Genomic DNA, 22,313 nt, shown 5'->3' on the forward strand with positions numbered 1-22,313 from the left:
GCACTACACACTATCGACAAATGCATTCTAGAGCGGCCTTTACAGAGGTTTGATGGCTGGCGGGTGGCACTAACAGTCTAATTACCCTAATGGACAGGATCAGACTGGCCTACATGGCAATCAGGCAGTGCCCGGAGGGCTGGTCTGGTCTGAAAGATCAGAGTGTGTCTTTTTTTGGCTGTTTGTGGGCCTGCTTTATGGTCTGCTGGGCCCGGTTTTACTGTTGATTTTCTTGATATTAAAGCAAACATTGCCTGCAGCAAACTCAAATCAATGCAGTCTCCCATACCTTGTAAAACACTAACACAGCACTTTTACAAGTTCAAAACGGCACCAATTTGCCAACAATGGGCATTTTTTTTGCTTGTTCACTAATGGAACACTTATTTTGGTGTCCGGCCTATTTTCTGACCCAGTCTGTCTGTGCACCCGAAGAGTGCCTCCCACGCAGGTTCTGAAGGATTGCACTCCACACCGGAGAGTGCCTCTCACAATCTGGTGGATTACACTCCGCACCAGACGAGTGCCTCGCAGGTTCTGAAGGATTGCACTCCACACCGGAGAGTGCCTCTCACGATCTGATGGATTACACACCACACCAGATGAGTGCCTATCACGATCTGAAGGATTACACTCCGCACCAGACGAGTGCCTCGCAGGTTCTGAAGGATTGCACTCCACACCGGAGAGTGCCTCTCACGATCTGATGGATTACACACCACACCAGATGAGTGCCTATCACGATCTGAAGGATTACACTCCACACCAGATGAGTGCCTCGCAGGTTCTGAAGGATTACACTCTACACCAGATGAGTGCCTCTCACGATCTGATGGATGACACACCACGCAGATCAGTGCCTCTCACAAGCTGAAGGATTACACTCCACACCAGATGAGTGCCTCTCACAATCTGAAGGATTACACTCCACACCAGATGAGTGCCTCTCACGATCTGAAGGATTACACTCCACACCAGATGAGTGCCTCTCACAAGCTGAAGGATTACACTCCACACCAGATGAGTGCCTCTCACAATCTGAAGGATTACACTCCACACCGGATGAGTGCCTCTCACGATCTGAAGGATTACACTCCACACAAGATGAGTGCCTCTCACAATCTAAAGGATTACACTCCACACCAGATAAGTGCCTCTCACAATCTGAAAGATTACACTCCACACCAGATGAGTGCCTCTCACGATCTGAAGGATTACACTCCACACCAGATGAGTGCCTCTCACGATCTGATGGATGACACACCACACATATGAGTGCCTCTCACAATCTGAAGGATTACACTCCACACCAGATGAGTGCCTCTCACGATCTGAAGGATTACACTCCACACCAGATGAGTGCCTCTCAAGATCTGAAGGATTACACTCCACACCAGATGAGTGCCTCTCACGATCTGAAGGATTACACTCCACACCAGATGAGTGCCTCTCACGATCTGTTGGATTACACTCCACACCAGATGAGTGCCTCTCACGATCTGATGGATTACACACCACACCAGATGAGTGCCTCTCACGATCTGAAGGATCACACTCTACACCAGATGAGTTCCTCTCACGATCTGAAGGATTACACTCTACACCAGATGAGTTCCTCTCACGATCTGAAGGATTACACTCCACACCAGATGAGTGCCTCTCACAATCTGAAGATCTGATGGATTACACTCCACACCAGATGAGTGCCTCTCACAATTGGAAGGATTACACTCCACACAGATGAGTGCCTCTCACAACCTTTGGATTAGTGTCCACACCTGAATAGTGCCTCTCACAATCTGAAGGATTACTGTCCGCACCAAAAAGCGCCTCTCACAATTGGAAGGATTACACTCCACACAGATGAGTGCCTCTCACAACCTTTGGATTAGTGTCCACAACTGAATAGTGCCTCTCACAATCTGATGGATTACTGTCTGCACCTGAAGAGTCCATCTCACAGCCAGAGTCCTAGCCTTCATGGATTACTCACTGCACCCTTAGGATGCCTCTTACAATCTGATGGATTAGATTCCGCACCAGAAGAGTGGCTCTCACAATCTGATGGATTACTATCCGTATCCAAAGAGTGCCGCCCACAATCTGATGGATTACTGTCTGCACTGAAGAGTCCCTCTCACAGCCAGAGTCCTAGCCCTCATGGATTACTCATTGCACCTTTAGAGTGCCTCTTACAATCGGATGGATTACACTCCACACAAGAGAGTGCCTCTCAATCTGATGAATTAGAGTCCACACCAGAATAGTGGCTCGCACTATCTGATGGATTTTTATCCACATCCAAAGAGTGCCTCTCACATTCTGATGGATTACTGTCCACACTAAATAGTGCCTCTCACAATCTGATGAATTACTATCCGTATCCAAAGAGTGCCTCCCACAATCTGATGGATTACTGTCCGCACCAAATAGTGCCTCTCACAATCTGATAGATTACTATCCACATCCAAAGAGTGCCTCCCACATTCTGATGGATTACTGTCCGCACCAAATAGTGCCTCTCACAATCTGATGGATTACTATCCGTATCCAAAGAGTTCCTCCCACAATCTGTTGAATTACTGTCTGCACCGAAGAGTGCATCTCAGAACCTATGGATTAGTGTTTGCACCAGAGTGCCTCCCACAATCTGATGAATTACTGTCTGCACCGAAGAGTGCATCTCACAAACTATGGATTAGTGTTTGCACCAGAGTGCCTCCCACAATCTGTTGAATTACTGTCTGCACCGAAGAGTGCATCTCACAAACTATGGATTAGTGTTTGCACCAGAGTGCCTATCACAATCTGTTGAATTACTGTCTGCACCTGAAGAGTGGCTCTCACAAGCTGATGTATTACTGTCTGCACCTGAAGAGTCCCTCTCACAGCCAGAGTCCTAGCCCTCATGGATTACTCATTGCACCCTTAGAGTGCTTCTTACAATCTGATGGATTACTGTCCACACCAAATAGTGCCTCTCACAATCTGATGGATTACTGTCCGCACCAAAGAGCGCCTCTCACAATCTGATGGATTACTGTCCGCACCAAAAAGTGCCTCTCACAATCTAATGGATTACTGTCCGCACCAAAAAGCGCCTCTCACAGTCTGATGGATTTCTGTCCGCACCAAAGAGCGCCTCTCCCAATCTGATGATTACCGTCTGCACCAAAGAGCGCCTCTCACAATCTGATGGATTACTGTCCGCACAAAAAAGCGCCTCTCACAATCTGATGGATTACTGTCGGCACCAAAGAGCGCCTCTCACAATCTGAAGGATTACTGTCTGCATGAAAGAGTGCCTCTCACAATCTGATGGATTACTGTCCGCACCAAAGAGTGCCTCTCACAATCTGATAGATTACTGTCCGCACCAAAAAGCGCCTCTCACAATGTGATGGATTACTGTCCGCACCAAAGAGCGCCTCTCACAATCTGATGGATTACTTTCCGCACCAAAAAGCGCCTCTCACAATCTGATGGATTACTGTCTGCATCAAAGAGTGCCTCTCACAATCTGATGAATTACTGTCCGCACCAAAGAGCGCGTCTCACAATCTGATGGATTACTGTCCGCACCAAAGAGCGCCTCTCACAATCTGATGTATTACTGTCCGCACCAAAGAGTGCCTCTCACAATCTGATGTATTACTGTCCGCACCAAATAGTGCCTCTCACAATCTGATGTATTACTGTCCGCACCAAAGAGTGCCTCTCACAATCTGATGGATTACTGTCTGCACCAAAGAGTGCCTCTCACAATCTGATGGATTACTGTCTGCACCAAAGAGTGCCTCTCACAATCTGATGGATTACTGTCCGCACCAAAAAGCGCCTCTCACAACACTGATGGATTACTGTCCGCATCAAAGAGTGCCTCTCACAATCTGATGGATTACTGTCCGCACCAAAGAGTGCCTCTCACAATCTGATGGATTACTGTCCGCACTAAATAGTGCCTCTCACAATCTGATGTATTACTGTCCGCACCAAAGAGTGCCTCTCACAATCTGATGGATTACTGTCCGCACTAAAGAGTGCCTCTCACAATCTGATGGATTACTGTCTGCACCAAAGAGTGCCTCTCACAATCTGATTTATTACTGTCCGCACCAAATAGTGCCTCTCACAATCTGATGTATTACTGTCCGCATCAAAGAGTGCCTCTCACAATCTTATGGATTACTGTCCGCACCAAAGAGTGCCTCTCACAATCTGATGGATTACTGTCCACACCAAAGAGTGCCTCTCAATCTGATTGATTATGTCTGCACACATAGAATGCCACTCACACAATGAAGGATTGCTGTATCTGTACCTATAAATTGACTTTCACATTCCTCATGGATTACTGTCTGTGCACCAGTTGTGTGCTTCTCATAAGAATATGGATTATTGTCTGCGCCCGTAGGCTGCCTCTTACAGTTTAATGTGGTTAACTTTTGCTGTACCAATAGAGTCCCTCTCACAGTCCAGATGGATTATTCCCTGACCCCAAAACAGTGTTTCCCAAAATCTGATGGATTATTATCTGAGCAGCTGTAGAGTGGCTCTCACAGTCTAGTGGATTGTTGTATCTTTTACTCATATAGTGCTTTTCATAATTCTCCTAGATTACTGTCTGCATTTATAGAATGGCTCTCACAGCCCAATGTATTGTTCTCTGAACCTATAGAATACCTCTCACAGTCCTACTAGATTACTGTCTATGTACCTATACAGTCACTCTCATAGTCTGATGGATTACGTCCAGCACCTGCAGAGTGCCCCCACAACCGTGTTGAACTGTTGTCTGTACATTTGTGAGTGAGTTTCACCATCCGATGGAGAGGTGCTCATGCAGATCCCCCAAGAATGCTGAAAGAAAGTCGCGCATGCACCTTTAAAGTGGTGCTTACATTCCTGAGAACATCAGCTTGTACACCTGTTGAGTGCCTCTCACAATCCAATGAATTTCTGTCTGAACCTGTAAAGTGACTTTCAGAGTCCGGATGGAGAGACACTCTTCTACCTGTAGAGTGATGAAGGTCTGATTTTGCAACCGTCGCGTGCCCCATCAGTCTTGTGTGCTGCTGCTCATGCAGTACTCTTCTCATTGTCCAGATGGCAATATGCTCTCATGGTGCCAGGAGAGGTCTATTCTCTGTACACCTTTAGAGCACTTTTCATGTCCTGAGGATGGTGTATCCTACAACTGGACCTGAAGGAGCTCAACCTCTCATTGTGTAGATGGAGGTCTTCTCTCATGGTGCAGGGCGGGGTCTAACCTGTATACATCACTGGAGCACCTTTCATATCCTGCGGATGGTGTATCCTATATGTGGACCCAAGGATGTTCAACCCCTCACAGATGGACGTCTACTCAGATGGTGCAGGGCGGAATGTGGTTTCCTTTAAAACACGTATAAAGCATCTTCCATCCCTGTGATTGGTGTATCCAACAACCGGACTCTTGGATGTTCAACCTCTCTTTGTCTGGCTGGAGGTCCAATCTGTAGATGGTGTATCCTACAGAAGGACCTGGGGATTTTGAACCTCTCATTGTCAGGATGAAGTTCTACTCTTATGTTGCAAGGAGAGGTCTAATCTGTATACACCTTTAGAGCTCCTTTCATGCTCTGACGGTGTATCCTACAAGTGGACTCATGAGATGTTCAGCCTTGCATTTTCCGGGTAGAGGACTACTCTCATGGAGCAGAAGGAGGTCTACTCTTGATTCACCTTCATGTCATGAGGACAGCGATGGACAACATCTAATTGTCTGAATCTAGGCCTACTTTCATGGCACTGAGAGAAGTCTAGTCTGCATACAGCTTTAGAGCACCTCTTATCTCCTGGTGACGGTGCATTCTACAACTGAACCTCAGGGATGTTCAACATCTCATGGTCTAGGCTTCTCTTTGGCTTTATGAAGGTATTTTCTACATTAGACTTTACATTTCCAAGGGACATACAAAGGTGTATTCTTTATACACCTTATTGCACATGTTATGATGGAGATGGAGTTCTGCTCTACATACACACATTTAAAACACCTCTCCTGGTTGTTACAAATCAAAAACAAACATCAGACAGCAGGAAATTACGTTGGCTAGTAAATGAACACAAGAGTTAACTGGTACACCAATCAGGAATCAAGGTTAATTTGCTGTATTATGTACCCAGTGGCTCTCTTGTAGGGGCTTTACATGTATAGTCATAAGCACTTGAATAGTCCCGCCCACGTGCGATAACTTTTAGATATATCTTCTTCAGTGGATATGTTCACCTTTCTTCGGGAAGGCCTGTAAATACACAGGCTACACTGGACACATTTTCATCATGAAGTGAAAAAAGGGTGCCAGTACACTATATTTGGTGCAATTTGCAGTGCCTAACACACAGAAGAATCCCCTACACAAAACTCCTTATGAAAGAGAGAGGACAGATTAGCCTCAAAGGCTGCCATTAGATATCTTGAAAATAGAGGCTGTACCTTTAAGACTCTAGTGACCACCAATATCCCATCATGCACAGCTAGTAGCAATTACTGCAGTTCTTTTTTCCGGCTCCTGCTATCAAGACCCTGGAGCATTGAGCTCAACCAATTTTGTTTATTCTCATCAATATTCACTTCTAAGTTTTCGAAATAACTAAGTCACTCAACGTCTTTGGCCTTTCCCTACTTTTTTCTGAAAGGAATTTGTACATTTCACTTAAAAATGCCATCTCTTTTTGATAAGTGTCCAGACTGTGGTAGGAAGCAGGCCAAGACTGATCCTCACAGAGTATGTATACTCCGTTTGCCAGAAAGTCATGTTCCTGACACTTATTTAATTTGTCAAACTTTCTCAAAGCGCACTTTGCATGACAGAAAGAAGATTCGCCTCCAAGGAGCAGAGTAGCGTTAAAAACAGCAGGCACAATCTTCAGATGGGACCTCAGCGTGAGGAGCGGGTCAGTCCTCTACTGAGGCTCTGTCTTCAGCCTTTGGAGGGCTCACCAGCTGATACACCACCGTCAATTGCAGACACACTTCCACCGTTGGTCGACTCCAAGACATCGTCGTCGGTCGCGGTCAAGAAACCACCGATCGATGTCAAGAGGAGACCCGTTGTCAAGTAGATCGACATCAAGGGGGACAAAAAGATCGGCTTCAGACTCCTCAAGGCTTCAGGAAGTGCATGAAAATAAATACTAATATATACAACAGATTCCGATTATTCCTGGACTTATTCTATGTCTCGGGATGTCCCGTCTCCGAAGCCAACGCTTCCTTCTCAGCATCCTTAACCCCATCTGCCAGATGTGGAACCCAGACCTCCAACTCCGCCTCCACCTCCTTCTACTCTGCCACCACCAAGACGAAGGTCTAGGTTTCACACTTGACATTGGTTTAACAGACGACGGTGCTCCTTTACTCATTCAAGACAATCCCATCATCGGCGCCACAAAGAAAGGTCTTGTTCAAGACATACCAGGGACACCTCCTCCTCAAGTACAGGGAGATACACTCTGACACTATCAAACTCCCCTCCCCCACACATTTCACCAATGGATGACATCTCTACCTTTCAAGAGGTTCTGGTGCGGGATGCTTCGAAGTTAAATGTCCCACTGTCCACTCCAACTCTACAATATCTGTAATATTTGAGACTCTACAACGAAAACAAGCTTCACTCCCTTTGTTGCCTCTTGTTCCGGGTCTACTAGAGCCGACTATGAAGCTCTTTCGGACACCTTCTTCAATTAAGTCAGCTCCATCCAGGCTGCAGAAGAAATACAGTCCTCCAGAGCAGTACCCTGCATTCCTGCGTACAGACCCGATTCCGGATTCTGTCATTGTGGTGGCAGCGAAGAAGCAACATGCCACGGCTCAAACTTCGACAGTGCCCCCTAACAAAGAGAGCCGAAAAATAGACTCAGCAAAGGAGGAAGGTTTGCAACACTGCATCGACTACCATGAACGCAGCTAGTGCCGCAGCCTTACTAGGGAGATATGACAGGGCGCTGTGGGAATTGCTTCAACAGTTTGTGGACTACCTCCCTGGAGACAAACGAGAGGACTTTAATGAGATCTGAGCAGAAGATCTTTTGGTTTCTAATCGAGTGAAAAGCACATATGCAGACACATCTCTTCTTGATGCACACGAATAACGCCACAGCGTAGCTCTTCGGTGACACTCATGGCTGCACCAGACAGCTCTTAAAACTGAATCACAACAGATCATCCTGAATCTCCTGTTTTCTGGAACAACTCTTTTCTGCACTCCCGCCGATGAAGAAATGGCCAGGATGAAGGCAGAAATGGAGACGCTGAAAGCTGTTGCCTTAGAAAGACCGAAGGAGCAGCGTAAATCTTTCAGGCCTTTTCAACGCAGCTATCCCACACAGAGGGTTCAAACCCCTCAGTGGTATCGGGGTCACCAGTCAGGTATGCAACAACAGCACCAACAATCCTACTAGCCTTATCAAAAGTGACAGGCCAAGGGAGACCAGGCCAGAAACTTGTGCAAGGAGGCAAACTACCAGTAGGGTTGAAACCCTGAGTCCTTTCCTCCCCTCTTCCGTTACCTACTCCATGTAGGGGGAAGCGTTCAACATTTCCTGGCCGAGTGGCAAAACATCACACAAGATAATTGGGTGCTGAATATTGTTCACAAAGGATATTCTCTCAGGTTCATCAGCCCTCTACCATCAATATCTCAGAGAAAATCCTGGTTCCAACTGCAACAATTCCAGTCGGACCAACATTCTCTTACAGAAACAAGCGGTGGAAACTCTTACCTCCTCTACAACAAGGCACAAGGCTATATTCAAGGTTCTTTCTCACCAAAAACAAAAGCCAAGAATGAGCACAGACCCATTCTCTGCCTCAGAACTGCCAACAAGTGGATTTGGAGAGAAAGGTTCCAGATGTTGGCATTGCACCAACATTACCCTCAGTTACACCAAGGGGATTGGCTATGCGCCATCGACCTCCAAGACGCATACATTCACATACCCCTTACCAGAAAGAATTGCAAGTTCTTGAGGTTTGTAGTGGGGCACAACCACTGTCAGTACCGAGTACTTCCATTTGGCCTGAAGTCAGCACCCAGGACATTCTCCAAATGCATGGCGGTGGGTTGTAGCCTATCTAAGGAAACACAAAGTGTTTGTCTATCCTTATCTCTTTTCAGGAGGCTCAGCTTCACTTCAATTGGACCTCCAATCTTCTCGTCCGGCTGAGCCTTCATGTTATACATGCAAAGTCAACCTTGATCCCAGTACAGTTCCTCCAGCGATACTCTCAAGCGTGTGTCCTTTCGAAAGGCTCAGGTTTTCAAGGCAATCTCTCAGCCATGCATGAGGAAGGTCTCCTCACTCCAGGGCTCGATGGCCTCCTGCATATTTCTCACACTGAATGCACTTCTCCACATGAGGCCCCTTCAGGAATGCCTAGAAGACCAGTGGGACCAGCAAAGAGGAGATTTGGAAGACAGGTTTTGATTATTTCAGCATGGTGGGGCTATTCAACCAATCTCCTACGAGGGATTTTGTTTCGCAAGAAGATATCTGTCTATAGTCACTGAAGCCTCGCTCCAAGGATGGGGAGCCCACACAGGCCACCTTCAAATTCAAGGCAAATGGTCACACAGAGAATCCACATACCATATTAATCAACTAGAGCTATGGGCAGTACATCTGGTGCTGAAAGCCTTTCAGCCATCACTCCGCTCTAACACCCTACTTGTTCGGACAGACAATACAACAACAATGTCCTACCTAAACAAGCCGAGAGGCTTGAGGTCCAGACCCTTGTCTCTGGAAACACAGGCGATCTGGAAGTGGCCTCTGGCCAGAAATCTAATGTTTACAGCAGCTCACCTCACAGGTGTTCAGAATGCTCAGGCTGACTCACTCAGCAGACTCCTGCAGGAAAACCTAGAGTGGGCCTTAAACAACGACATGATCCACAATATCTTCGGAAGATGGGGCACTCAAGGGTTGACTTGTTCGCCACCGCAGAAAACAGCAAATACCAAAACTTTGCATCAAGGTACTACCAACCGGGAACCCTGGGAATGCCCTTTTTGATCAACTGGTCCGGCAGATTTCTCTATGCCTTTCCAACAGTTCCCCTAATCCCGGCAGTCCTCATCAAGCTGTCACTGTCACAGTCACCGGCCAAGATGATGCTCATAGCCCAGGAGTGGCCATGTCAATGGTGGTTCACGGACCTCCTTCACCAGTCTGTCCATCCACATCTCAGGCTGCTATGCAAAACAGCTCGGCTAACGAAGTTCGGCGGACGAATAGTACATCCCAACCTCTCCTCTTCAATTTGTCAGCATTGCTCCTGAACTAGTACAGTATGGGTACTTGAACTTACCTCAAGATTGCATGGGTATCCTCAGAGAAGCAAAACAGCTTTCCACACATTCTGCTTATGCCCATAAATGGAAGATATTCTGTACACGGTGTTCATCGAAGAATGAGGATCCTATCTCTTGCCAGGAAGATGTCATCCTTCCATATCTGCTCCATTTGATGCAATCTGGCCTTAAAGTTTCTTCCATTAAGGTTCCCCTGGCAGCTCTTACGGCCTACAGGAAATGCCCTTCGCAAACTTCCTTTTTCAGAATTCTGAGATTTCCTGGAGGGTTTGAAGAAGCTTTTTTCTCCCATTAGACACCTTTCTCCTCCTTGGGAGCTTAATGTGGTTCTCTCTCGCCTTATGCAGGAACCTTTTCAACCCATACATAAGGCATCCCTTCAGCATCTGTCTTGTAAGACAGCTTTCCTTGTGGCTATAATATTTGCCAGCAGGGTTAGGGAAATCCAGGTACTTTGCTGCCAAGAGCCATACACAGTGTTTTATGCATTCAAAGTAGTCATAAGGACACATCCAAAATTACCCCCTAAGGTGGTTTCGGATTTCGAGGTTAACCAGAGGATCTTTTTACCTACTTTTTTCCAACATCCATCTACTCCAGCGAAGAGATACCTTCATTCCCTGGGTATTAGATGGGTTCTTAAATTCTATCTGGATAAACCTAAAGATCTACGGAGATCCGACCAATTATTTATAAGTTATGGCTCTCTCCATCCCGGCTAGCGACTTCCAAAGAATCCACACCCGATGGATTGTTTCATTCATCTTACTTTGTTATAAAAAAGCTAACAAATCTCTAGCTGCTAAGCTTAAGGATCATTCTACCAGAGAAAAGGCAGCTACCGCGACTTTGCTCCACAACATACCCATTTTAGAGATATGCATAGCAGCAACCTGGAAATCAGTTCATATATTCACTAAACACCACTGCCTGTACTCCGATTCTTGGACAGGCTTCCCTTAGGAACCTATTTGCTTAAACCTATCTACAATTATCGTCTGTCTCCTCCACCGCGTTCTGCAGGGATGAACTTGCTAATCTATTCAAGTGCTTATAGACTATACATGGAAAGCCCCTACGAGAGAAGGAACAGTTTCTTACCTGTAACTTTAGTTCCCTTCATAGGGGTATTTCCATAATAAATAATAAGCAACCCTTCTGCCTCCCAGGTGGAATAGACAGAGGGATCCAGACATGAGGCATGCATACACTTCACATCGCCCTCAAAATGAACTGCAGTAACTGCCATTAGCTGTGCATGATGGGATACTGGTGGTCTTTGGAGTCTTAACCCCTTGCCTGCGGGGCTAATTCCCCTGCTGTGCTGGGGGGTGAGGGGCACGCACCGCGCCCCGGTGCTCATGACGAGCTGAGCTAGTCATGAGCCACGGTGACCGTGTGCTCATGACGAGCTGAGCTCGTCACGGCCACACCTGTTTCTGTGGAACGTTCAGCACAGCGGGGGAATTAGCCCTGTCTGCGAGCGTTGTGGCCATTATGACGAGCTCAGCTCGTCATGAGTACATGGCCACCGTGGCTCATGACGAGCTGAGCTCATCATGGGAGGGGTTAAAGGCACAGCCTCTATTTTCAAAACATATAATGGCAGCCTATGAGGCTAATCCGTTCTCTCTCTTTCATCTTTTTTGTGAAGGAGATTCTTCTGTGTATTAAACACTGCAAAACCGAGCAAAATATAGTATATTGGTGTCTTGTTTTCACTTCAAGATGAAGATGTGGCCAGTGTAGCCTATGTATTTAGGCTGCATTATTGTCTCTCTATCTCTTAAGTGTCTTTTAAGGTCTTCCAGTAGAAAGGTGAACAATATCCACTTAAGATATATCTAGAAATGCTCCGGGGTCCCCACACGTGGTTGGGACTATTGAAGTGCTTATGACTTATCATGGAAATACCCCTACGAGAGAACTAGAGTTACAGGCAAGAAACTGTTTTTTCACTGTGACTTATTTGAATGAAAAATAATACGTTTGTCAATGTATAAATCATCCAAAATGGATTGAATAACAAATAATAATTCCTGACAAATACCCATATATTAGAAGCATACACATAAGTTATTAAATCATTTATTCATTAACAAAAATAGAGTGCTCAACAGGTGATCACAGTTTGATAAATGTGACGATATGACGTGTTTAAAAGTGAACAAATTACTCTGAACTCAATTTAGTACACAAGAGTACATGGTACATGAGCCTGGATGTATGAGATTCAAACTGAAAAATAAAATAGAGATTGTAAGATATGTGGATTGTTCGGAATATAAAATATTCAAACAACTGAATCCAGAACAGTAATTTACAATGGGCCAACTGGAATAATGTGTATATACTGGACTTGCTGTGGGACAAAGAAATATCACTAAAAAATAGAAAAATTGTAGTGCTGGTCATTAATCTGGACAATTAATGTAATAGACAGGCAATGTCAAGGGAAACCGAAAGTTGTCTGGTTGAGTCAAAATTTGGTATATTGCATTATGTGCTCATGTGAGAACTTGTATGTCATCAGATCCAAATATCAGCCAAAACAGAAGTAGGATCCACTGGAAGGTGCAAAATGCTTCCCTCTTTGACCACTATATTTTAGCAAACCAAACGGAAAACAACATCCTTTGGCAGGTGCTGATGTTGCAAGGAAGCCACCAAGAGGAAGAAACCTTTAGAACATTCTAACAAGGCTAGACTGCGACTTGATTTTCCTATGTTACTATCATGAATGGATTGAACACTGCAGAAGAATGGAATGGAGTCTTATACTCCTGGTTTTGCCAACTGCACTTAGCAGAATTATCATTTGCAGTGAGCTTACGTATACAGTATGCAGTCTGGCTTGGCTACTGACAGATCAAGAGACAATATAACCTTTGAAGATTAGAAAGTTTTTTTCTCATATTGTCATCTGCTTTATTCCTACTTATAAGTTCTAAGCCGCCTGTTTGATTTATAGTGGTCTAATGTATGCCTTTTCAGTAACTTACATATAACCTTTGCCTTTTTTCCCATTGATTGAGAACAAATGAGTCTCATATCTGTATTGTTATTAATATATGGAGAATACAAGTTTTTGAAAAAGTAATTTGCTAAAGGGTTCTTATACTACTAATGATTTACTATTTGATCATGGCATGAATTCCTTTGGAAGTGTTGGGCTTTCAATTCTTTACACTGCTCCTTGGCATTTAATAAATTGTTGTACCCCTCTTTTTGTTCTCATTATATTACAGTTGCTATGAATACTTCTAACTGCAGTTTCCCCACCTGTTGAATAAGTCCAGGTATGAGACTGACTCTGGAAACGTCAAGCTCTATCACGCCTGAAGGGGGCCCTGGCTTCATGTAGGCACCAGAAGTGACGTCCAATGACCTCACCGAATAAAAATATCAGTTCCCTTGTTTTCACGCCTTTGACGGGGACATGGAGTGTGCTCTCTTTAGAGTCTTTAGAGTTTTTGCATTTTCCCTCACAGAAAACTGCTAAACGAGTGCAGTGTTAAGGATGTCTCTGTAAAAGGTTCAGGAGTCCAGTCTTGTACAGACTGCGAAGGACAGATGTCCATCACTATCCTGCACTCAATCTGTATATAGTGCTTGGGGTCTGACCATTACTCTCAATCTTGTGAGTCGTGCTGCAGCATGAACCAAGGCATCGCTCTCAGGCCCTGTCAAGGTCACCTCTGTCTCACTCCTTACGCAAGAGAAAAAAAGTACAGGAAACATAAAAAGCACTTGTCAAAAGATGAGATGCAAAGGTGTCCTCTAACTCCCACAGGATCATCACACTCTGAGCCTGAGTTAGCCCTCATAGTGTCTTTGCATATGGTTTGACTATCCCCCCAGCACCGCCACCAGAGCTGGCACTCAAATCCATTCTGCCCAGGCAGCCCTGGGTGTAGTACTGGCCTAACCTGACTTTCCAACCCTAGGGTCTGATCCAGAGCTACTCCTCAACACCATGTTCAACATATTTGCTAGGGCGGAGACTTTTCAGGGTCTCTGCCCCTTTCCTCACCACCATATGGAAGGACACTATGTCAGGAGGCGGAGGTATTGAAAGCTTGCCCCAGTATTGGAACTTTCATAGATTCCCATGCTTTTGTATCATTCCCCGTCATCGGAATGGGAGTCTCTGTAACAAAAATAACATAGCCATAGGTACAAAAGAGAAAGAAAAAGGTCTAGGCCTCATTCCCTTTTGTAGCATATCTGCCTCTTTTTGTAAAAAGAGACCAAGCTAAATCAGAAGAGCCTCACCCCATAGAACCCTCCTGAAGGAACCTCAGAGCCTCAGATTTTCTACTGCACGTTGTGCTTAGGGAGCCTCCTTTGAGCTCTGTTCATTTTCTACTCTTTTGAGGTTTTTTCTTCAGTTTTTTCTTCAGGATTGTTGGGTATTTTTTTTTTTTTGTAAGGCGCTCAGCTACCCAGAAAGGGTTTCCCGACGCCAGGACAGAGCTTTGGCAGTAACGCAGGACCTTCAGCAGGTGTTACTGATCAAACAACCAGGTTTTGAGTTTTTTTCGAAAACGCATGTAATTGGTTTCTTTACGGATGGAGGTAGGGAGAGTATTCCAGATGGAGGGGCCCAGATAGGAGAATGATCTCCCTCACATTCTGGAAAGTTTAAACCTGGGCACACAGAAGTTTCCCAAGGTTTCAGATCTTAAATGGCGGGCAGGTACGTAAGGACTTACTAGTGCTTGGAGATATTTGGGAGCTGTACCTGCTTTTATCCTAAACATATAGCTCAGGGCTTTGAACTTAATACGGTTCTCCACCCTGAGCCAATGTAGGTCACGTAGATATCCAGAAATGCTGGAGGTCTTTGGAATCCTGCAGAGCAACCTGGCAGCAGAATTCTGGATTAGCTGCAGTCTGCGGACCACGGCTTTGTTTGACCAAGATAGAGAATGTTCCCGTAGTCAAGTCTTGATGTAATAAGAGCGTTGACTACGGTCTTTTGAGTGGAAACGGGCAACATTCATAGAATCTTCTTGAGCCATTTTAGAATGGTGAAACATAGTGCAGCTACCTTAACAGTTTGTTGGTGCATGGACAGTGTGTTGTCCACAATGATGCCCAAGTTTCAAACATGGCTGGTAGGTTCAGGGAGATTACCCATTTGAGTAGGCCAGTGGGTAAGCTTCCAAGGGTCTTTCTGTTTACCCAAGATGAGAACCTCAGTCTTATCACCATTAGGTTTTAACTGGTTTTTGGTCATCCAGTTGGAAATGTTGGTAAGGCCTTGTTTAAGATGGGAAGGAGCATGCGGGTTAGAGTCTGAGAGGGAAAAGATGATTTGGGAATCGTCTGCGTAGGTAAACAGAGTTAGTCCAGCTTGATCTGCTGTCTGCTAAAGGTCTAACGTAAAGGTTAAATAGCAGTGGACATAGGATTGAGCGCTGGGGTACTCCGTGAGGTGAGGTATAGATTTTAGAGCAGGCTCTGGTTGACATGATTTGGAACGTACGATTTCCTAGAAAGGAAATTATCCACTCCAGTGCCGCACCACATATGCCGGAGTTTTTAAGCGTATGTAATGCCGTTTGTGCGAGATGGTATCAAAAGCCACACTGAGGTCTAATAAAATAAGTGCGACTGTTTGACCTTCATCTAGAAGTTTACGGAGCTTTTCGGTGACACCCAGTAATGCTGTCTCTGTGGAGTAACCGGCCCGAAAACCGGATTGAGAAAGGTATTGTTTTCCGTGAAATGTGTTAGAAGTGAGTGAGCATGTCTTTCCAGGCTTTTCGAAAAGACTGTTAAGAGGGAAATGGGTCTATAATTGAACAGTACCTCAGAGTCAGCCATAGGTTTTTTCAGGAGGGGGGGTCACCATTGCATGTTTCCAGGAAGCTGGTACAATGGATTGAAGAAATGAGGTATTAAGAGTATTAAGAATCATCTTCAAATGAGGATTATCAAGTTGTTTCAGAATGTTGATGGGAACGGGATCATTAGGTGAACCTGATTTAATGCTTTCGAGAATAGTTTTAAATTCGTCCATACTAATAGCAGGCCAACAGTCTAAGATGCCCGTAGAGGCAGAGGAAGTTACAGTGTCCTCTTGATTAGTGGAAATGGTGTTGTCAGGGTTGGAATTATTCATTTCCAGAATTATATTTTCAATTTTCCCTGTGAAAAATTGAGCGAGATTATCGCACTGTAGTTCGTTTACAGGTTGAGGAGTTGCGACTGTTTGGGATCCCGCCAGTTCTTTGACCATGTTAAAGAGAGTTTTTGATTGGTTGATGGCTTCGGTGATAGTTTTAGAGACATAAGTGGCTTTCGTTTTTATACAGGTTTTATACAGGAGGTATGATAATTATTTCTGGCCTTCATATATATAATTTTTTGCTCCGGTGAGTAATGTTTACGCCATTTCCTCTCTAGTGCTTTACATTTAGATGTTTCCATTTTGAGTGAGTCATAAAACCATGGGGCTGGGGGGCGATGATTATTGAGTTTTTTGTTGGATGTGGGCAGACATAAATCAACGGCTTTAGAAAGCCAGGTTTGTGTGGTCTCAGCTACAATTTCCATTTCAAGACCATCTGGGGGGAATTTTCACAGAGAGGTTTGTTTAAAGCAGAGAGGTCAAGATTTTTCTAGTTCCTTCTCGGTGTAATCTGAGGGGAGAAAGGAGTGGTGACTGGGACGGAAAGCCCAAGAGTGATTTTAGATAAAAAGTGATCTGACCAGCACATAGGAATGGCAGGATAGCATACCATCTCAGAGAGGCTAGAGAATATAAGATCTAGTAGATGTCCTGCTTTATGTGTGGGGCCGGAATTAAGAAGTTTGATGTTAAGGGCTGCAAGGTCATCTATCAGGTTATTACAGATATTATTGGAAAGATCTTCTAAGTAAAGATTGAAGTCTCCAATGAGAGAGAAGTACTTAGAACTAAGTTGAAGCGGGGAATGTAGTTGGCGAATGTGGTAGCCCACTGTGTTGGATTTCCTGGAGGACGATAAACCAGCATACCCGATAGAGTAAAATTCAGGGTCAGAGTTAATTTAAAAGCGTCAGCTTCACAATCATGGAAGTTCAAGGGGTCGAAGCTACATTTCAGGTGATTTTTAAAAATAATGGCAATACCACCTCCAATTTTCAGTGCTCTATCTCTCCGCATGATGGCATAATTGGTGGGGAGAGCTGTGGCTATGTCAGGGCCGGCGCTGTCGTGCAGCCATGTTTCAGTTAGGAAGAGAGCATCTGGCTGCTCTTCCCAAATAAGGTTAAAGATGTCAAGTGTATGTTTGGGAAGTGAGCGACAATTTAGACTGAAAAACAAAAAGTTGTCAGTGACAGGAGCAATATGAGGGGTATGCGAAGTGCCACTATTAGTAATGGGGGGATATGGTTGGAAGTTCGAGAGCGAAAAGTTACAGTTAAAACATGTAACGCTACCTGCGTGTTTAGCCTTTAGTGTTATGCATCCTTTTGGTCTAGGGGGACGAAGTGCCAACAGTTGTTCAGATGAGAATACCTGCATGTTGGGGATTTTCGAAGCAGGGGTCCTAGCCCCTGGTCCCGTCCGGGCTCGGACGGGCTAGTCTTTGGCTCGTCATCGGCGCGACGACGGCACGACCGCTGCGCCATCCGCTGCGCGTGTTGCCCGACATGGATTTTAAGTAGAGGACGGGCTCTAGGTCAGGTGACCGTCGGAGCTCCGCCTCTACTCACTGGCCCAATAGCGTAGGTCCCCTGGAGAGAAGACACCGCCCTGCACCCTCCACAACAATCAAGCCTAATGCTTGCGGTGGACCGGGGTGTTTGTGGCAAGGAGATCGCGCTGCAGGTAAGTTTTCAAACAGTTTTAAAAAAGTGCAAGGAAGTGATTTTAAAAGACAGCAGAACACAGTTGTAAATCACTTACAGGTTGCGCTGCCGTTTAGGTAATGCGCATGTCCGCTGTGCGTGATGCCTGACATGGATTTTAAGTAGTGGACGGGCTCTAGCTCAGGTGACCGTCGGAGCTCCGCCTCTACTCACTGGCCCAATAGCGTAGGTCCCCTGGACAGAAGACACCGCCCTGCACCCTTCACAACAATCAAGCCTAACGCTTGCGGTGGACCGGGGTGTTTGTGGCAAGGAGATCTCGCTGCCAGTAAGTTTTCAAACAGTTTTTAAAAAAGGGCAAGGAAGTGGTTTTAAAAGACAGCAGAACACAGTTGTAAATCACTTACAGGTCGCGCTGCCGTTTAGGTAATGCGCATGTCTTTATTTCTTTATGAAATGTCTGACAAGGAGAAGAAGGCTCTTTTCAAGTCATGTTCCACCTGTGGCAAGAAAATGCTGTATGTGGAGGACAGGCATAAGGATGTATATACTGCCTGTGTGTGGATCATAAGGCTGGAACTGCAAGATCTGCCGCACCTTTTCTACAAAGACTCTCCGGGATCGTGAGGGTCGCCTCCTCACTTGGCTCCAGAAATTGAAGTCCAGGAAAGAGACAGTGTCAGGCGACAGTGAGGATTCTTCTTCAGCTACATCATCCAGAAGGCCAGTCAAGAGGGGTAGGCTTTCCCCTTCACCTTCTGTGGAATGTCCAGCAAAGGCCTCAAAAAAGACCCCAGTGAGTCTGAGTGAGTCTGACTCTTTTGGGTATGCGAACAGCCCATCTTAACTGCTAGTAAAATGTCAAGAAACAGATTCTGAAGACGAGTTTCTTCATGAATGTTCTTACCAGTCCTCTTCTCAACGTCAGGAGTCTACAGGCCAAGAGATGGTGTCTGTTCCTTCCTCTCTCTTGGCGGATCTCCAAGGCATGCTGCAGGACTATAAAACCAGATTCTCTCAGGTGACATCTCAGCCTGCCTCTATCCCAGCAGTTCAAGCTTTGCCTGCCCCTACCACTCCAGTGGTGGTGTCTCCAGAGTTGCCAACCCAGGTGTTCTCTCAGCCTCAAATGCTTGCTCTGAATATGCCTTTACCACAACCGGACGTACAGGTTGATTCCTCGGATGAGGATCAGGATATGGATGGCAGACCTAATCAGGGTTTAGAATGGGATGACTATGTAATCCCGGACCCAGCGTCACCTTGTCCAGACCCGGTGGATTCTCCCCCAGCGGATGTCGGGGGGGTTCCATAAGTTAATGGAGAGAGCATCTAGTAGATTCCAGCTGCCTATGCCTTCCGTTCAGACGGAGTGTTTTCTCTATGACTTCACGGAGCCATATAAGAAAGTAACCCGATCTTTACCCATTGTGGAGCATGTGTGGAGTGAGGGTCTCAAGGCTATGAAGAACCCAGCAACTGTTGTTCTGGTCTTGCCACGCCTGGAAAAGAAATATAAGGCACCTTTGGATGGTCCGGCGTCCTTGACTGGACATCCAAAACCGGACTCTGTGATATCGCAGGCGGCACAGAGGAAGTCCCGCAACTCTTCGGCACCCCTTACTACTCCTCCTGATAAGGAGGGCAGATGACTCGATAACGCTGGGAAAAGATTCTCCTCAATGGCTAGTCTCCTGGTCCAGGCGGCAAATGCTTTGGCGATACTGGGCAGATATGATCGCCAGTTATGGTGTGACCTTTCACCTTACTTGGATCAGCTTCCCCAGGAGGCAAAGGGTGAAGCCAAGAAAATACTGCTAGAAGGAGAAGCAACATCGGCTATGGACATTGCCACCTCAGCTTTTAGTTCACTAGTGGGTGCAGTGGTTCTGCGCCGCCAAGGATGGCTCAGAGCGACGTGGTTCAGGCCGGAGGTCCAGAATAAGATCTTGGACCTCCCTTTCGATGGAGAGGCATTGTTCGGTAAACACATAGATGATACTCTCCAAGAAATAAAGAAGGATACAGAGACAGCTAGGTCTCTTGGTACGCTTCAATACTGGAAAGCTCCTTTTAGAGGTGCCAGAGGGAGAAGTACCAACACATATAGAGGCTCATATCAACAGCAAAGGTACCCTTCTTATGGATCGACATCGCAATCATACCGTCAGCCCTATCACCAAAACAAGGCAAAGCCTCGTCTTTCTCTAGATCGAATGCAAGAGGAAAGCAGAACCGCCAAGGACATGATGCGTCCAAGAGGCAATAGCGGCGTTCTGGCTCTGCCTACTGTACCCACCTCCACAACAACATCTGTAGGAGGCAGGGTATCTCAATACCTCCACAACTGGTCACAGACAACATCGGACCGCTGGGTGCTCAACATCATTCGAAAGGGCCATACTTTGGAGTTCACACAAATCCCACCATCCAAGCCCCCTGCTGCCATTCCATCAAAACATCTGCGTCTCTTGCAGCTCGTAGTTCATCAGATGCTCTTAAAGGGAGCTGTGGAGCTGGTCCCCTTCTCTCAAAAAGGGGAAGGATTCTATTCCAGGTTCTTCGTGGTAAAGAAGTTGCTAGAGAAATGGCGCCCTATTTTAGACCTCAGGGAGCTCAACACCTATCTCATTTCCCAACCTTTCGGATGGTCTCGCTTCAGGACATATTGCGTCTCATCAATCCAGGGAATTTCATGGCCACGCTCGATCTCGAAGATGCGTATTTTCACATACCCATTCACCCAGTTGACAGGAGGTTTCTACTGTTTTTCAGTAGCCAAGAGCCACTTTCAATTCAGGGTTCTGCCGTTCGGACTTCGCTTTGCCCCAGGGATCTTTACCAAGGTGCTGGCTCCGGTGGCGGCTTTCTTACGAAGAAATCATTTTCAAGTCTTCCCCTACCTGGACGACTGGTTGCTGAAGGCTCAGTCCAGGGAGGCTGCGATGGAAGCTGTCAACGCTTGTACAAACCTATTGCAGAATTTGGGTCTTACTCTCAACAGAGAAAAATCATCTCTGATTCCGTCCAGGACAGCGCGTTTCCTCAGAGCCATCTTGGACACAAATCTCAACAAAACTTTTCCATCCCTAGAAAGACAAGCAAAACCACAATCCATGGCTCTGCAATTAAGGAAAAGAAAGTCTCTTTCAGTTCGCCCTTACAAATCCCTTCTGGGGGTAATCTCCTCATGCATCCCCCTCATACCTCACTGCAGATTGCGGATGCAGACTCTCCAGGAACAGCTAGACGGACAATGTAAGCAAGTTCACGGCAAGTTCACGGCTCATTCGGCGACAAAGTGATGATTACTGTTGCAATGAAAAGAGCAGCCTTGTGGTGGACGAAGCAAGGAAACCTTTTCCAAGGTCTATCCTTCGTAAGCAATCCAGCTCCTCAAGTAGTAACAACAGATGCCTCACTGGACGGCTGGGCAGCGGTGCTTCAGGATCTTCAGGTCAGCGGGCATTGGATGCCCCTGCACCCTCTTCTTCACATCCACCTCCTAGAACTAAGGGCTAACAGGCTAGCACTGCAGTAATGCTCTGTAGGCAGTGGTTCCAGAGTGGAGGATAGACATTAGACACCATGGTGGGCTCTCTGGGTATGGTGGCATATATAGTCTGGTGGGAGAACCCGCTTGGAGGGAGGTGCTTCTGTCCCTCTCCAGTTGTGGCCACAGGTAGTGATGTATGCCTCAACCGTAGGTTGGGGAGCACATGATGAATATCTGGAGTTTCTGGGCCTCGGGAGACGTAGGTGCTTCATATGAACCTACTAGAGATGCAGACAACTTAGCTGGTCCTCAAGCCCTTCCTCCCACCATTCATGATTGACTTATCCAGATCTTCATAGACAATATGAACACAATGTAATATATCACTAAGCAAGGGAGAGTAGAGTCTCAAATCATGAGTGATTCTGGGCACAATGATAAGGGATGTAGTTGAGACCAATCACCTGGCCAGGTGTCTAAATGCGAGAGCCGACACCCTGAACCAGCATAATCTTGCCAGTCACAAGTGGCATCTTCTGCCAGAAATGGTCCAAGATATCTTTGCCTTGTACAGCACTCCGCAGAGGGGCGTCTTTGGAGATTAGGTGTTTTAGTTGTGGGTGAACTTTCTGCTACACTTAGCATTTTCT

The 22,313-nt window shown here is 46.0% G+C and overlaps 1 protein-coding gene across 5 annotated transcripts in view; it reads left to right on the forward strand.

Annotated features, from left to right (window-relative positions):
- Positions 1 to 22,313, forward strand: part of RYR3 (ryanodine receptor 3) — a 1,864,151-nt gene that overhangs the window by 1,782,768 nt on the left and 59,070 nt on the right. The window lies entirely within an intron of this gene.

Source organism: Lissotriton vulgaris, chromosome 9 (genome assembly GCF_964263255.1).
Source record: "Lissotriton vulgaris chromosome 9, aLisVul1.2, whole genome shotgun sequence".
NCBI classification, from domain to species: domain Eukaryota; kingdom Metazoa; phylum Chordata; class Amphibia; order Caudata; family Salamandridae; genus Lissotriton; species Lissotriton vulgaris.